Source organism: Leiobunum rupestre, chromosome 4, assembly GCF_980474605.1.
Source record: "Leiobunum rupestre chromosome 4, qqLeiRupe1.1.hap1, whole genome shotgun sequence".
Classification (NCBI taxonomy): domain Eukaryota; kingdom Metazoa; phylum Arthropoda; class Arachnida; order Opiliones; family Sclerosomatidae; genus Leiobunum; species Leiobunum rupestre.
In genome coordinates this window covers 53,542,817-53,548,816 of record NC_143387.1, presented here as the reverse complement: position 1 = coordinate 53,548,816, position 6,000 = coordinate 53,542,817, and positions in this window count along the sequence as shown.

Below are 6,000 nucleotides of genomic sequence, written 5' to 3'. Positions count from 1 at the left end.
TGGGATTCACTTTGCCATCATCTTCAAAGTCGACTGTCAGGATAGAACATTTGAAACAACTGACTTAATAGACGTGCGTTTTGATGACCATCACCGTAGTGTAAGTTGGGTTGGCATAGAACCAGCTATACCCGCTATAGCCACCTGGTTAAATCCAGTTATAGCCACTTGAAAAAATCCAGATTTTTGTGCCTTTTTTTTTTAATTACAATATGAATATTTTAGTAAATTAATAGTTTTTATTTAGAAATTTAGTTTATTTTTTGTTTCATATTTAGAAATCGGTTTACTTTTACCAGTTTTTCAGTAGGTTTAAAGTTCCAAAGTTTGCTGCCTCGCTTCTGTCGGTGCGTCATACACAAAAAATAGGGGGAATTTCCCGAGGAAATAAAAATAATTATGTTATTTTATATAGTTATTTCGCTTTATTTGTTTAGTTTCTTATTTACGACAATAACTGCAGACAATTTCTACTTACATAAGTAAAAGGTACTGTTTATACTTTAGCCGGATATAACCGAAAAAACCGGTTATAGCCATTAAAACCACTGGTCTGGATTTTTTCAAAAAAAGCCGGCTTTTTCCAACGGTTATGATACTTAATAATTGAAGTATATGGAGGTAATGGTTTTTATTTCGGTGACTCCGCACTTTAAATACTTAATAAACCTTAATTTAATCCAAGTGCAAATGCAAAAAAAACTTTGGGAAATTCAGTTGGCTTAAATTAGTCATTTTTGTAGACTTCTTACAACCCCCTTTTTTAAAAAAAATTGTAATATTTTCGGAAATTGTTTTTTTTCTTTAAAAACGAATTACCAATAAAATAAATTAGTTCGAAAAACGTGCATTTTTAGCAGTCATACAATTTAGATAGGTTCCTTTTTAAACTAGTTGAGAAAAGTCTTTGGCCACCTACTACCAACTTGTTATTTTTCATCTCAGTGACAAATTGACCTATTCCGACCAAACCAATTTCACTTCAGGTTTTCGTTCGAGTATGCCCGACAACTTGTTCATTGGCAGTTTTCATCTACCACCTAGCGTTAAAAAAATTAAAAATCCAAAACCGTGAAAAATTTCACGATTTTGCTGAAATTTTCAAATAACAACGACCTTCCCCGATAATGTACATCCTGAAAATTTCACATTTCTAGGTAATATAGTTTTTATTGTTTAATAATAATAACATTAAGTAAATAATATTGTTACATAAGTGTGACACTTCCTATTCTTCACATGCAAAAGTTTTACTGAGAGCTATTCACAGGACAGACTGCATTACGGCTTTACGGGCTTCAACACCGTTTTGCGTCCGCTTGCTAACGCATCACACGTAGCCTTTGATAGCATCTCTCTAGGAGGAGATTTTCTTCTGGTGATGACGTCACTCCGTTACTAGCTCACAGTAAAATATTCCCCAAAGTGACAAACTTATGGAACAATATGCAATAACCTATTTTCGCTGCCACTCTCGCAATTGTTAGGCCTTGGTTCGAATAGACGGACAAAATAATAACATGTATAAACTACCTCCATAAAATAAGTGACGTCACTAGCGATTGCGCAGAAGGAGCGAGAAAAAAACGTGCGTTTTAAGCAGAGGCTAATTTTAATTCCCCGAATGCGCCCACATGGGGCAAGGCCAAGGTGGGCATCATCCCACTTGGGACCGCTACCAAATATTGGTTTTTGGGGGGCCGGTCGCTCAACTAGAATATCTTTTCTTGGACTATGACCCTACGTGGCGACGGTTGTTTGTGACCAGGGTGTTGAGTTGCCGAAATAAATGTTTTTACGACCATTAAGAAAGGAAAAATACAAGCTTGAATTCCCTTTAAAACGGCGGCACGAATTTTGAATTTCGCCTATTTTCTGTTGACTTCCTACAGGATCCTACGCGTGGTTCATTAATATATTTTAGAAATGTCTATCGCGTAAATTTCAAAATGATCGAAAATATTTCATGTAGGTTATTATTTTTAAGCTTCATTATATATTTAGTATTACGCTCATAAACAAGCTAGCAGTTTATCTTTCTTTTGTTGGTAACGAAATGACTTTGAAACGCCGGTCCTATGGAGTAAGTCGATAACAGGCACGCCCAACTTAAAAGACTGACATTTCCAAGGTTTAGAGAAGATCACCCTGGCTTAGAGTATGTCGTATGTAAATACATACAGGACCATTCAATAGAATCACAAACTGACTGGTGCCATAATTATAAACCGAATAGACAGAAAATATTTTGGCTGTAGTGCCAAATCGTCTAGTGACGGCCCGGAATATATGCCGAACGCGATAAATTTGGAACCTCTCCAAGTCAATTGTCAACATCCCCCTCCGATCAAAAAATCCAGTCTCCATCCCTAAACGCTTGATATGTTTTTTTACTAATATCATAAGTAACATAATCACTATAAGTATGACCCTTATTTGCTAATTTCTTGAAGGAACTTTTTACGACGCTGACATTTTCGCAAAGCTCTGACTTGGACTCGCACTCGAACTGCGTAGCGTGTCCTTGGCAGGAGTTTATTTCACCTTAAGCATATTTAGACACTTGGGGGGGGGCTCTGTGCTGAGAACTAATATCAGTGGCGTAAATAAGGCCCCCGCAGAACCCGCATTGCAGGAGGGCCATGGGGCTTCAGGGGGCCCCTAAAGTCCTATCAAATAATATGCTAAATACCGACTAAAACCCAGAAAAGAGTTTCGTTGGGGGGCTACGTTGTCTCTGCTACGCCACTGACTGAACCTAGATTGCGCAATAGCTCTGAAAATCCGTTCGGTGATAATTTGTTTTTCCAATTGACATACTTATGGTTATTATGTTACTTAGGCTAATATGTGACTATGAAACTGTCTTAATTTTGGTTTTTGAATTTAGTAAGCGGCTGTTGAAAGCGGGCCCGGGCCCCGGTAAAATATAAATTTCGGGCCCCAAGAGAGCCGTCACTACTGGAGATATCTATACTTTATCGGAGGGAAACCCGGGATAAGTATATCTTGTTTATTCAATCCCGGGCCCCGGTAATTTGTACCGGCTTCCCCCTCTCTTGTCGGGCCTGATGGTAACAATGTTTCGTGAATCGGATTTTCTGCCTTAAAAGTTAAATGAAAATATTTATCTCCAAATGCCAATTTTTTAATGATACTCGGTTGCGGCAATGACCTCTTAAAATCATTATATGTCTAAGGCCTGATAGACTGATAGTTCTCAACTGGTATTCATTCATGGACATAATGTTTTTGTACCAAGGCGACCAACAACCTAGGAATTTACCTGAACGGTCTCGGCCTCATTCTGGGGGACCAAGCTCAAGGAAAATGCCACCCTTCTGATGAGGTGAGCCCGAGACCAAGTCTCAGTGCACAGCTATGCCCAGGAACTGCCCGGTTTGAAGTATCAACCAAGGCTTATTGAAAATCGAAACGCTTTGAACAGTAAAAATTATGAATTAATTAATCGGAACATAAAATTAAGTTTTATTAAAATTCCGTTTTTGAAGGTATTTATTATTGAATTTGAGACCTAACCAGGTTTTTATCGTTATAGCTTGGCAGCTACACACTCAAAACTTACTGTTGAAAAAACAGCAAATACGGTTTATAATTTACAGCAAGGTGCAGTTGAAGTGGGTTAACAGCAGTTTGTCGTAAAATTTACAGCGACTGTAAAAATTCATATTCGTACTGTTTTTAAAATGACAGATATATTAAAATTAACAATATGAAACCGTGGTTGACGTTTTACTTCAAAAATGCGTAAAATTTACCACACGTTGTTGTTTTTTTCTGTTATAAACGGAAAGCGCTAGTATATAAAACAACTAATTATTATTTAGTTGTCAAAACATTTTTTTAAAATCGCACAAGTTTCAATTTAGTTTTAAATATAATAATATTCGATAAAAATATTTTTATATACTCTTTTGTATAAGTAGCATTCCAGGCAAAATGCTATATTAATTACAACCCTTGTTCATAGTGTGCTTAATAATTTGAAACCAAGTTAATAGTTTACTTTCCTTTGGTTTTCCCTATAACTCTAAACTACAAAGGATTGAGTTAAACATGATGAACTAGAGTTGTAATCATTTTTAATATTTACGATATTTTCGATAAATTTCATCTGTTGAATTATGAAAATAATTAGTCAATTATTTTGTTATAATAATTTTAATAATTGATAAAAAAAATTATATACGTCTATCATGAATTGATTAATAAAATATTTGAAATTTATAATTAAACCAACGTGATAATGGTTTGATCCGTAAAATTGTTGATGAAATTTTAAGGTTGTGAATGGGTTCTGTACTAATAACGTTTGATAACTAAAACTACGGCAAACACTGGAATTTTACAAACATTGGATTTTACTGTAAAAACTACATGCATTTACCGTATTAAATACGTCTGGAATGAAGGTTAAATAAACAGCATTACTCTGTAAATATAATTTTATCTTGCTGTATTTTTAAACAGCAGAGTGTTCAGTAAATTTAATAGTAAGCATGACAATAAAAAAATCAGTTAGAGTTGGTTAGCTGGCATCTATGCTGACCGCAGCTTACTGTAAAATTTACAATAATATTTTTCTGTGTGCACAACACGGCGTTCTCCTTGTGTTTGCTTCTCCTAGCTGGCAGTAATTTGGCCAACGAAAAGAGTAGATCTATGCATAACAAACATAATACCATAAGTATGTGCAGTGCCGTCTTTCCCATTGGCCCCGAGTTCGAAAAGGGCCCCCTCAGGCTCAAAACAAAACCATTCAACATTAAAATTTCATATTTGCAATAATGGCTAAGCGAAGGAAAGGTTTATCTTGGCCCCACTTTTTTTTATTTAACGGAGACATTTTATTGAAATCGGCGGGCATATTTAGTCGGAACTGATTTCTACCTTCGATAAATTGTTTTCTCTCACCAGGGCCGGCGTTAGGGCTCGCGGGGCCCCTTCCCCCCATAACAAATTTGCCGAGGAAATGTTCGAAACAAATAGGGTTCGCTCGCTCGGTGAGCAAATTCATAAAATTGCTATACACCTGATTCCCATAAATCAAATCACAGGAATCTGACCGAGAATCTTATTTTTTTTCGGAGCCAAAGAATAATCTTCGAATCTGGAATCGAATTCGAATCATAAAAGCTTACCCGGAATCAAATTCGAATCATTGAATCGTCTCAGGGCCCCTGAAGGTAGCGCTTACCGCGGGACCCGAGGCGGTTGCCTCGTTCGCTTTGCCCTAATACCGGCTTTGTCTCTCACCAACAGTTTTCCGGATACAGCCAAATTTTTAGGTTGACTATGTTTAGAGTGCGAAGTTGACGTCAAACGAGCTTGAAGTTGGTCCGGGTAAGATATTGCCACTATTTGATACGACTAAATTATGACGTTAAATTTCGGGTTTACTATTCCCACCGGCGCTGCGGATCCAAGTTTTGTTATTAATTTTCTGAAATAGCAAATAATGAATTTCAGAAAACCGAGTATTTTATTTAAACATTTTTACTATTTGATTTTGTAAAATTTACAAAATTATTTGAAATTCCCATAAAATTTTCGCCCGTAAGCCCGGAAACGTTTGCAGTGTTTGAGAGAAGGCGCTAAAATGTTTCATGACGCATTATCTTGAAGTGTTTCCCTCTTTAAGGAATGTGTATGAAATAATTATAGCAAAAAGAAAATATACTGTATCCTAACAAAAAACTTTTAGCTTCTGTATCTTTGCCTTTGTTTTGTGTGAAATTTCCTTAGCTCACCATATTATTTATAGCATAAATCACATAGTACGAATAAGTATGACACTGAACGATTTCTGCGAAGGAAAATCTGTGACAGTGATTGTGTAATCGAAAGTTTTGGACGGGGAGACTCTTCCCTTTCTAAACTCTTCACCGGTTAATGCCAGGTTAGTTTGATGGCGATAGTAACTATCGTAAACGCATTTAAGTTTCAAATTAAAAAAGAAGTACTCTAAAGGGAATATAA